Genomic DNA, 13317 nt, shown 5'->3' on the forward strand with positions numbered 1-13317 from the left:
AAAAAAAAAAAAACTAAAAAAAAAAATTAAACTTGGAAGAATCCTTCTTACAAGTGAAAATGGTGGGGAAGACTTGGACTGCGTTACGTTGGTGTGTGAGAGAGGGTCCTTAAAAGCAAACAAAAGAGCCGTCAATGAGGTGTATTTATATATTAGCTCTAACAATATACCCAAACACACCAGTGATTGTGAGAATGGCATAGGACAGGCAAGGTTTCAGTCTGTTGTGAAGAAATTTACCCTGACATGGCCTCTAGTAGCAGGCAACTAATAAGAACAGTTTCTACACATGCTTGTTACCATATAGCATGCTGTGGTTAGAATTTTCCACTTCCTACTAGGCTTATGGTGTTAATTATGGTTGTACTTTATAATTTCTGAAAGAACCACAATGCTAATGCTACAAATATATTTTCTTTGATGAAGGTTTTATTGAAAAATTTACTGGATATTTTATTGTATTAACTTTTTCTATTTAATGAAATGTGAGAGTTTGCTATATAATCTGTATATATCTTTTTCAAAATATAAAACTTACAGACATTTTATCCAAATGTCTCATTGTGTTTACATGTTTTATTATAGTCTTTGGAATACAAAAGTTTTGTTTATTGATTATTATGTTCCTTTATGGTTTGTAGTCCTTTTTTTCAGAATATAGATTATTTTTTATTTTAGCTTCATTATCATACAATTCATATATCATAATATTCAATAGTTCAATCACATCAAGTAAAATTGTACAACCAACAGCACAGTTTTTTTAAAGAATGCTTTTATTATTGTAATCATAATTATTAACCCCCCATTTGCCCAAACTTTCCTTTGCCATTCCCCAAGGACCAAAAGAATTGTCCCTACAGATTTACCTATCCTGCATTTCATATAAAAAATATTTTAAATCATACTTAGCAACAATATCAAAGTAAAACAGATAAAAATCTCAATTGAAAAGAAAACAAAGAATAATGAAACCTAGAAAAAAGTTAAGTGTGCCAAAAGGAGGATCACATGAGAAGGTGTTACATTTTAACTTAACTGCATCTGCAATAATCCACTTTCCAATTCTTTCTTCACCAGAGCAACGCTATTCATAGCCCTGGTCTATGGTCAGAGGGGATCCACCAGAGATTCAATCCATGTGTATTTCCCCTTCATGTTACTTTAAAGTGGGACGGACCAAAGGGATATCAAATGGGAAGATATTACATTTTACCATGACCATGTCTCCCCTGCTGCTGATTAGATCTTAAATGTTTGATTATTGAGGTACATTTCGTTTTCCTACTGTCCACGGAATTATAGACACTGACATTTGCTTTATCTATTTGATAGGACCCACCACTTAACTGTCAGTTTGTCATACTATAGTGGCGTGTGTGTTGTTGTGATGCTGGAAGCTATGACGCTTATATTTCAAATGCCAGCAGGGTCACTCAAAGTGGAAACGGCTTCAGTGGAGCTTCCAGACTAAGAACAGACAAGAAAGAAGGACCCTGTCGCCCACTTCAGAGGAATGAGCATTGACAATCTTATGCACAACTTTGAAACATTGTGAGGAACTCAAGGTGGGGCGGGGTTGTGCTCTAAGATAGATGTGGTGGAGATTGTACAATCCCCCTTTATATGATTGAATGATTGAACTACTCAATTGTATGATGTGTAGGTTATGTGCCAAGAAAACTATTGAGGAAAACATATAGAACCAGGGATGTCTTTGCTGATTCAGATGGATCTTGGCTTGAAGCAGAGAATATCAGAAAGATGCTTACTTGTTTTTTATTGACTATGCAAAAGCATTTGTCTGTGTAGATCATAATGAACTATGGAGAACACCAAGGATTTCAGAACCCTTAGTTGTGCTCATGCAGAACTTTCATATGGACCAAGAGGTACCATACTTACTCGAGTATAAGGCCATCTGAATATCAGCTGAGGCACAAAAACTGCATTAAAAATATGCTGCAAAAACCCCGGTTTATACTGGAGTATATATGGTAGTTGTTTGAGTACAATAAGGGGATGCTGCCTGGTTCAAAATCAGGAACGTGTGCATCAGGATTGAATCTTCTCACCATATTTGTTCAATCTGCATGCTCAGCAAATCATCAAAGAACCTAGATTACATGAAGAAAAATCTGGCATCAGAATTGGAGGAAGAATCATTAACAACTTGAGATATGTAAATGACTCAGCCTTGTTTCCGGAAAGTGAGGAGGACTTAAAACAATTGCTGATGAAGATCCAGTATTGCAAACTTCAGTATGGATTACAACTCAAAGTAAAGAGACAAAATCTTCATGACCAATAGTTAACACCAGGTTAGACAGAGAAAAGTTTACAGTTGTTAAAGATTTTGTCATACTTGGATCTACAATCAATGTTCCTTGAAACAGCAGTTGAGATCAAAAGATATGTTGCATTATTAAATCTGCTGCACAAGACCTTTTTAGAATATTAAAAAGCAAGGACCTACTTTGAGGACTAATATGTGCCTGACACAAACCATGGTTTTTCCATTGTCTCATAGGCCTGTTAAAGTTGGACATTGAATAAAGAAACACACAAACTGACAAATGAATGTGGACAGCTGAAAGGACAAACCAATCTATCTTGGAAGAAGTTTGCCCAGGGTGTCCCTCAGAGGCAAGGCTGACACTTTGCTTACAGATTTTGGACATATTGTCAGGAGAAAACAGTCCCTGGAGAAGGTTAATAATCTCAGTAAGGTGGAGAAGCAGGGAGGAAGAGGAAGTCCCTGAAGGAGATGGATTGACACAGTGGCTGCAACAATGGGCTCAACCATACACACACGTGTGAGGATGGCTCAGGACCATGCAATGTTTCCTTATATTTTTCATGGGGTCTGTATGTATCGGAAGTGACTCAAGGACTCATAACAACAACAGCATGGATATCACTAGAAAATTGTGCAACCATTGTGAAGAGTTGTTTGGTGCTTCCTCAAAATGTTGGGAATAATAATGCCATATGACCCAGTATTTCCTCTACTTTGAAAGTATCATAGAAAAATAGGAAATTAAACATGAATAGATACAGGCACACTCGTATTCACTGAAGCTCTCTTCACTCTATCACAAAGATGTAACTCTGTAAAAGTCCATCGGTGGAAGAAAGTGTAAGTACATTTTGGTATGTGCACACAACGGAGCACTATGCAAAATTAAATTAAAGAAGAATGATGAATTAAACAAACAGAACCTCATCACTTGAATGAACCTGGCGAAAATTATGGTGAGTGAAATTAGTTTTCATAAAAGGACCACTATTTTAAAAATTAAGAAAAAAAAGTTTCACACTGAATGAAACTGGTTACCATGGGAGGAAAGCCTATGGAGAGAGGGAAGTTTCACTGTTTTCTTGATTTTAAATTTCCAACAATTGTACACATGTTTTCCCATTGCACCACTACTGTCAATGTCTTGAGTCTTTGCCATTAGTTTCAACAATTTTTGATATGCCTATTTTTCTTAGTTTAATACTGCTCATTGTTCCTTGATGAGTTTGGATATCTGGTTTGGTTCCTAGAAAATTTTGATAGACTCTCAGGCCTTACTATTTTCAAAGTTTTCTTCTTTCTCATTCTCTATTTCTTCCTTTTTAAGATTCCAAATTTTTCATATACTAAAATAATATTCTCAATTTTTGATATTGGTTTGTTTATTTGCTAGTCATTTTTCTCTTTTAGTTTTTAGTATTGCATGATCCTAGTGACCTATACCCAAGTACCTATTTCCTTTTCTCTGTCAGATGATATAACTCTGAAAAACATATTTTATTTATTTCACAGTAGTTTTTTTCAAATATTTCTGTTTGATTATTTTTATAGACTCCATCTCTCTGATGAAATTACTTGTCTTATTTTATCCTATCTATTATAAGAATTCTTTTAACATAATACTTCAAATTCCCTGTCTGAAATTTTCCAACATCTCTGTGATATCTGAATCTGGTTTTAAGGTTTTTAAGGATTGCATTTCCTATGTTTATCTTGAACTTTTGTCTGTCTTTGTTGAAAGCAAGACATGTTACATTGGATAATTGATATTCAGGTAAATATATTTTATACATGTGGATGAGCATGGCTATTTTTACAATAGACTACCGATGTGGAGGTTTGTGTTAATCTAATCAGGTTTTAGATTGGGTCTAAACTTTGCGGTTGCTATGGTTACTGTCAGTGCATTAGAGATTCAAATTCCCCTAGGGATACCTAATGATGCCTTATTTTTTCTCTCTGCAATTGTCTGTGGGTCATCCTTTTACATTGCTCCTAAAAAAGATTTTGTCGCTTCCTGTTACTTTTTACTGCTATTTGTATTTGATTTTTTTCCCTCTGGTATTTTGATTAAGCCTCAGGCAGGCTCTGTGAACCAAAGTTTCAAACGTGTAGCCTTCAGAAGTGTTCTCCAGGTGGACAGCTAGCTACCATACCTGCTTACCTTGCCCAAATAGAGATGATTCCACTAGCACTAGTATCCTGCCTCTTGGTTATCCTTCCTCTTACTGATATATATTTTTCCATTTTAGGTTGGTTAGGGTGACATTTCTGGGAAGTGTTCTCTTTAGGGTTCAGGTCTGATTACTTCCCCTGACTAAACTGGCCCACATAGAACCTTCATGCTACACGTTTGAACGTCCTTTATTATGCAAATGAAGCTTTTGATATCCATATAGGAAATATTAAAAGGGTCAGTTATTTTATTCTTACAGTGGTTACTATTCTCTCCCCTAGCCAGGAAATCCAGAGAAGTTAATGAGTATTCGGTTTCCCGTTGCCTGAAGAAACCTGATGGGGTCCCTTCAGGAAAGTCTGCTTGAGGGTGAAAAACTTCATTGTGTCTGTTTCCCCATGGATCTCGTGATCACTGGCTAGTCCACAAATTAACTGTAAAACACCCATTATATTTTATATGTGTTAGAGTCATCCGTCCTAGGGCACGAAAAACCAAAAACATGTTCAGGCTGTTTCTCCCTTTAGGCACCTCTTTCTTTTGGGTTAGCTTCTTGACCATCCACTCACTTTCCTTATATGATGAATAACAGCTGCTGTTCCAGATTTTTGCCTATTGTACAAGTGAGAAGTACATTCTTTCCAGGTATTTATATTCCTAAGTAAAATTTAAACAAAATATCAGTTGAAAACTTGATTAAAATGATGTTTACATGACTTCTTTAAAAAAGTGTATTTTGAAATAGAAAATGATAAATGAGATAATAATTGGATACTGTTATTAATCACTTTCACAATCACAGTAAATGGCTTTATATATTGAAGATAACTTTTACCTGATGCAAGATTTATATGCCTGATTGTAAAATAATTATTCTCTATTTAAATTATTTCTACATAGTTTTTATTTTTTAATTTCTTAGGAAATAATTAATTTTCTCTATTCCATCATATTATTGTATTTCAGTGAAATTTACAGAATACCAATTGAGATGATCCAAAAAACACATGAACACTGACGTGCTCATTCATCTATGCCAAGAACTTTGGAAAACACCTAGGTAATGTGCCAACTCTCAGAAAGAGAACTGTATTTAAGCTCTTTATAAAGAAAGATGGTACAACAGAATGCATAAATTAACAAAATCATTAATATCACTTAAAATAGAAATGATGCTGAACATCTCAAAAATGTTAAAAATAGCACATTAACAGAGACCTGGCAAAAAGTAAAACTGGGTCCAGAAGAGCACTTGGAAGGAACTTGGACTGAATAGAGTTGGAACTTGACTGAAATAAAAGGATATCTGAAAGATATGTATCTCCATTTTATTGAACTATTTAAAAGCATTTAACTCTGTGAATCATACATAATCATTGTGAAGAATGAGAATTCCTGATCATTTAATTGTGTTAATGGAGAATCTCTATTTAAATGTTTTTGTTGACTTATCATTCACAAAGCATACATTTCAATAGCTCAGTCACAGCAAGAAGAATTATACAATCATCACCACAATCAGTTTTAGAACATTTCTTTTATTCTTGTACTCATTATTATTAGCTCTCCATTTTCCTCCAACCTCCCTTGCCATACCCCCGAGGAACCAACGAACTGTCTCTATAGATTTACTTATCGTGGGTTCTGTATATAGAAAACACTGCTTATCCTGGGTTGCATATATAGAAAAGAAGCAGCAGCAAAACTAACAACAACAGCAAAGCAAAACAGATAAAACTTCAATTGAAAAGAAAGCTGAAAATATTAAAACTTAGAACAAATTTAAAATGGAGAACAAATATTAAGATGTTTAAAGTGAAATAAAATGATAAGATGTTAAATTTTAACCTACTTGCATCTGCAATAATTCGCTTCCCAATGCATTCTGCATGATAGTTAGACTATTGACATCCCTTGTCTGTGATCAGCGAGATTTCTCCAGAGGTTTGATCAACGTGCACTTCTCCTTCATTTTTTAAAAACAGAAACAACACTAAAATGTGTCAAAAGGGAGATAAAATTATATTACATTTTAACTTCATTATGTCTGCCATCATCAACTTTAAAATGCTCTCTATCTGACAACAAAGCTATTCACATTTCTCAACTCTGGTAAGAGGGGAGTCCCCAGAGGTTTAATCCATGTGTGGAGCCTGCAAATAGATTATGGGCTTCACCCATACCTTCCTGAAAACCAGGTGGTCACAATTAGTTTTGTTACCATTCCCTTCTTTGAATTTGCATTTTACTATTTATAATGCTTGGGTCACACCAACTAACATGCTTCTTCATGTGGATGTAGTTGATGCACCACTTTGCTGGCTGTTTGTTTTAAGACAAACCTTTAAGACCCCAGCTGCTATTGCTTCTGATAGATGGGCAGCATTGCGTTTCTTCACCACACTTTGCTACAGCACCCAAATCTTCAGTGAAGTTGAGCATCAAGCTCGCCATGCCATAAGAACTAATTGTTCTTAAATTGGGGCGAGAACTAAATGCAAGCACTCAATCCATTCTAATATCTATGGGTTCTGTGGGTCTCTGGTTCACCTTGGAGGCATTACTGTTCTTTCATGAGGAGAACATCATTAATAACCCTCGGCATCACTTCCTCTGCCATCTAGTCCATTATGACCCATAGCTACCCTATGGAAAAGATAGAACTGCGCTTGTGTTTTCCTGAGACTATAAATATTTACAGGAGTAGAAAGCCACTCCCTTTGCCTATGGAGATGCCTTGTGATTTTGAAGTGCAGTGTTTGCAGTTAGCAACCCAATGTGAAGTGACTACACTTTCACAGTGTCATGTGTTCAGCCAATGCTATCAAATGTCAAATAATGTTGATGAAAGGAAATTATATATGAGTATAGGCCAGCTATGTACCACAGTACATAAATTGTTGAGTTGTACATATTAAACTCTTGAATGACTGGACATTATTTACACAATGCGATTGCTGATAGGGCAAATTTTTCAATAATATTCATACACAACAGCAGAGCTATGCTTACCAGATTAATAATACATGTCATAATGAAGCAAGAAGAGCATTAAATTAGTAAGGATATGGTAGATAAAATAGTGGGAGTTTCCCACTATTCACTGGTACCCTCAAAGATCAAATCAAATTTCAATGACCACCAGTTTTATGATTCTGGGAAAATAATCATCTGATTATCTTCAAGCTGAAACATTTCAGTCTTAAGTCCAAGAGCTACAGATACATTTGAGGTAAATCCCAGTTCAATTAGTGGAATTTCCATATTGAGTACCTCTGGCATGGTCGATAAATAATGTATGTGTTCCCCCCACCACCAAAAAAAAAAAGAGTCTAAAGTCCCAGTGGTGTATAGCACATGGACTAGGTCACCAAGGGCTACATAGAAAAGTTGTTTAATAAGGAACATAGTATTACGCATATTTTCCCCCTTTAGTTCCATATAAGTATTGTTAAGTGATTTTTTTCATGATGGGTTATTGCTCCTCCCTTATCCTACACAAAGAATTGTAATCACCTTCTCCAATACATACATGCTCCCTTCCCCCATCTTGACTTGAATTTCTGGTATTGTTATGAGATGCCATCAGGTTGACTACGATTCATCTCAATCTTATGCACATTAGAAAGAAACAGTATGTAGCTCATCAGCATCTTTACAATGTTCTTATGCCCGCGCCCATTATTGAAGCCACTGTCAATCCATCTCTTTGAACAACTTCCTCTCCTTCACCGCCCTTCCATTTTACCAAAGACAAAGTCCTTTTCCATGGACTGGTCTTTCCTGACAATATGTAGCAAGTATATAAGACGAAGTCTTGCCATTCTTGCTTCCAAGGAACACTTCAGCCTTACATCTTCCAACACAAGTGTGTTTGCTTTTTAAAAGTTCTTGATAATTTCAGTATTCTTTTCCAGTACCACAATGAAATACATTCATTCTTCTCCAGTTTTCCTTATTCCCTGTCCAACTTTCATTTGTGTATGCAGCAATGGAAATTGCCATGGCTAGAGTTAGGCACATCTAAGTCTTCAAAATGACATCCTTGCTTTTCAAAATCATAAACAGGTCTAGTGCAACAGAATTACCTAATGCAAAATCCTTGACAATTTCACCCTGTTCTCCGCTGATCATGATGCCATCTTGTAGTCCGGTTGGGAGGATTATGGTCTTCCTTAGGCTGAGTTGTAATCCTAAAAGATACAATCCTGGATCTGCATGAGCAAGTGTTTCGATTCCTCCTCATTTCCAGCAAGCACGGCTGTGTCATCTGCATACCACAGGTTGTTATTAAGCCTTCCTCCCAGACTGATGACACACTCATGTGCTGAAGTGCTTCAGCATGAAGTGCTGTAGTGTTTCAAATATGTTTTAATGGATTAAAAACCTCTGTCTGAGTGTGTGATTATGCATGAAGCATTAATGGCAAACTCTTAATTACTAAATAAAGTTGGCATATATGTAGACACTCATTGTGCTATATATTTTTTTTATTTTCTGCATGTCTGGAAGTGCATAATAAAATATATTTTAAATAAAATAAAATATGCTCTTTATATATGCAGCTGTGGCAAACATCTTCATGATCACAGTTATTAAATTAATTTATATTTTCCTGTATATCTTTTCATTAATATATGTGGTTACTTCAAAGCATCTTAGGTCAGAAAATGATCAACTGCATACGTATTTGACAATTCAGAATTTTCTAAACTAATGAAACTTGTTAACATTAGTATTTAACTCATTCCTATAGCAGGAATGGTAAACCCTTTCTCTGCCAAGGGCCATTTGTATATTTATAACATCATTCAAGGGTCATAGTAGTCAAGCATTTAATTACCTTACCCCTCATGTGATGGCGTGGAAATACTTCTCTTTGGTAAGTGTGTGATGTTAGCTGGTATTGAAGATTCGGGGACCTATAACAACCCATAGACTGGACCTTCCACAACCCTGCCCATTAAAATCGATGCTTCAAGTAATAGGTTTTTCAAGTTTTTTTTTTTAATAAAGTATTTCCCAGGGAATACTTAGGGAAAACAATACCACGTTATGAAAATTAGGAACACTAGTAAAAGGAGGAAAAATAGGAGCTATAGGAGGAGGAGAATGAGGAAGAGAAGGAGGAGGAGGAGGAGGAGAGTTAGCACAAGAATTTCTAATTATTCATTAAAGTGCATTTCATATACCACAGAGTTCATCTCATTTACTTTTTTGAAACTTAAATAGCCAATCTTAAGAAAAAATTATTACACTATCTGGTTTAATGTTTTAATATATTTAAAATAATTTGCCTTCGATGGCTACTAAGAGAAAAAGTAAAAGGCAGGTAAGGATGTCCTCCATTATAATACTCCAAATAATTAGTTATATATATTTCAATATTATTAACAAAAACAAATTAATATTTTTCATATATTTGAACATAAATGAGTATATAGAGTACTGTGTATACTCGAGTATAGGCCGACCCGAATATCAGCTGAGGCACCTAATTTTACTACAAAAACTGCATTAAAAATGTGCTGAAAAACTTGGTTTATACATGAGCATGTATGGAAATAAAGCAGATTATATTGTTAGTTAAGATCATGGGGGATCAGTTGACCTTAACTGAAAAAAAACAGAAATTAATTGCCTAGCCAAGTTGACACAAACTGAATATCAGTTGACAGAAACTAATATACATATATATATGTATATATATATATATATATATATATATATATATATATGAAAGTATATATGTATGTGAAAAGAGATCTTTATACCAAGCAAATAGTTCACACAGTTGTAAAACCAGAGTGCTTTAAGTCCATCGGTCAGCAGTTAAGTTGGAAGCTTCTACTGAGCCTTCTCCTGACTCCTGCAGATGTGGAAGCTGATAAACCAGGATGAGGGAAAGGAAGTAGGAAGACCATAGACTTGTAGATGCAGAGTCAAAATAATCCAAGGTCAGCAAGTCAGATGGCAGATTGCTGGTGGCTCCCAGGGTTGTCTGGCAATATGACAGTCCCTTGGCTCAAGTCCAAAGTAACGCATGATCAAGATGAAGGGTCCAATCAGATATGAATATGTTCCACAGTCTAGTTATAGAGGAAGTAGGCCAAGTTTCATCAGGGATGTGATCTGTGTAAAGGGGTTTTATTCCACCCTGATCTTGCAACTGATGAGGTGATCATTGAAGGTTCTACTATGTAATTGATTTTGCTGTGTTAGGGGACAACAAGGGCGATTAAAAGACCTTAACTGCCAAAATAATGAAAATCCTGGCAGAGCCAAGTTGACACAAACATAACTATTACAATTACAATAAAAAACCCATTCATTTACTGGAAAATCCAATATATTTCTTGCAATATGTCTCCTTAAGGATTCATAAAGCAACTCACTAAAGGCAAACAAAATAGAATGTTTATTATTCAATTATATATTCTTTTCATTAAATAAATAGTAGGAAAAAATAGCCTGAATACATTTTAGTTTAAAATTTAAATATGAATCCCAATAATAAATACTTGACTTTTTAATATGAAGTGAGAATCTTTTACATTCATTTTCCAATATTCAGTTTTTGTACCCTGTTTTGTGTTTGAAGTTCTCAAAGAATATTAAACTGAAAATTGTTTTACTCAAGGAGAGCAATAAAAATATGTGATATTGATGAAGATAATGACTACAGTATGTGCTCAATATATCATACTCAGTACAATCGGTTTCTGTCCAGTACTTATTGTCACAAAATCCATTCTTACTGCTATTTGTTTTATTATTGCAGATACTCCTTGACACACTGATAAACTTTACTGGACCTAGGAGTTTTATAACATAGGGGTATCTACTGAGAAACCTTATCTTCTATTCACTCACAACATTTCATTAGAATAAAATGTGTCTTAAAGAAATTCAAGCACATTTTTCTCTGTTGGTTAACAGAATGACCTGATTGTTGTATAATGTCCTACATTTAGAGTTATTTTCATGTATTTTACTTCAAAAAATTATTTCTCTATAAATGAAGTAAAAGTGACTGAGGGATATCTAGTCCTCAATCTTAATTTTAACGTATTTCTGTATAATGTTCTACATTCATCAAGCTATGATATGTCCTAATAAAATTACACAAATTACAGAAGTTCATCGTTAATTTTTCAGCCTGCTTTCTTCCAGTATTTCATTAGGAATTGCTTCTTACCTGCACAGAGTCCCCTTGTGTGACTGAGATTTGCAAAAGCCTGGATAAGAAAAGAACTAAGCCCAAAGTGTATAAGGGTGTTGAAACCTTCCCTCAAGTAAATATTTTGAAAATTAGAATCATAGATTCCTTGGGAAAATATGGAAAATAAACTAAAATGATTCAATGAATAAATAAAGGACTGTAGAAAAGCCAAATGTTAACTTTAAAAAAAAGGCATGCCATCTGGAAGGGCTAAAACCTGATCCACCTGGTTCAAGGGTTCCGTGAAAGAGCAGAGAGCAAAGACTTCACTGTGATCTGAGCGATTTAAAATAACAAGTTCAGAGTAGTGAGGCACATCTTACCTGAGAACAATTTGTTTTAAAATAAAGAACTGTAATGTTGGCCTCTTGATCCCCACTGTTTTGTAATCTGAAAGTTTAGGGTTTAATTATGCTACTTTGAGTATTTTCCCGTATTGTGTTATGTTTACTTTAATTTTTTGACAGTCTCAAAAAGAATGAGTCTAAATATGCCTACCTTATTATATAAGGGTCAATGGACTGCTATATTATTTTACACAATGCCTTCCTTAAGCGTTGACCTTAATATATTTGTCAGACTATTTTAATTTGACACTAACTTTCACTGACTGAAGAATATTTAATTTTGCTCATCTGGACAGATTTTTGTATAATTCATATGTTGCATGTTGAGGGGGTCAAGATACACCTTTGTTTTATAAAACACGAATTCTGCCTCTCATTCTCACTAAATATAAATTATAATAACAGGTAATTTTTTAATCTAATAATTACCAATGTTGTTTTGATATACAAGATCAGCATGTGTCTTTAAACAATCTTTGGTTCAGAAACATATCTTTACATTTTAATTCAGACTGCCTTCAGTTTCTGTCTCTGCATAAGACAAAAATTTAAACAATTAAAATTTTTCTTTAAAATTTGTCCTACTATGTATATTTTATATTATGTAAGTTTTTTCAAATTATATCATGATCATGCTTATGTTCCTTAAAAGATTAATTGCAATGTACTTTAATACTATGCACTGTAGTGTATAATATAAATGCTTTTTGGATTTGATTTCTATATATATAAGCAATTTTAATAAAACAGTGTCAATGCAGTGTCAATTTTTCTCTTAAAGATTCAATTCATGTTAAATTTATTTTGATTAAAAAAGTCTTAAATCTAAAATGTACGCAGTCATCCTTTATAGTGTATAAATCTTTATATACCATACTGGAATCTTTAAAAGAAATCAAGATACTGCCAACATTTCCTTTTTCAACAGTACATAAGTTGCTAAGATTTTATCTACACCTCGAGGGACACAGCTGTACCAGTTCTGCTAAAAGTATATGATACCCTGTCATGGTTCAAAGATATCATTTCTGATAAGTCACTGGTGTCTTCTGTTCTCAGGAACTTCACACAACTGGCACTATATTGAACATGTTTCATTGATTTTGAGGAATGTCATTTCTAATATAACAAAATGGGAAAAGTAAAATAGAATTTTTGCTGCAATTCAAAATTATACCTTACCATGACTGAGGTTTTTATAGGCATAACTTTTGCACCATAAATTATTCCTCATATTTTATTGATTTTTTTGTTGTTGTTGTTACCTTTCTTT

The sequence above is a fragment of the Echinops telfairi genome, unplaced genomic scaffold (assembly GCF_000313985.2).
Source record: "Echinops telfairi isolate 266 unplaced genomic scaffold, ASM31398v2 ScPeMD7_7468;HRSCAF=8506_0, whole genome shotgun sequence".
NCBI lineage: Eukaryota > Metazoa > Chordata > Mammalia > Afrosoricida > Tenrecidae > Echinops > Echinops telfairi.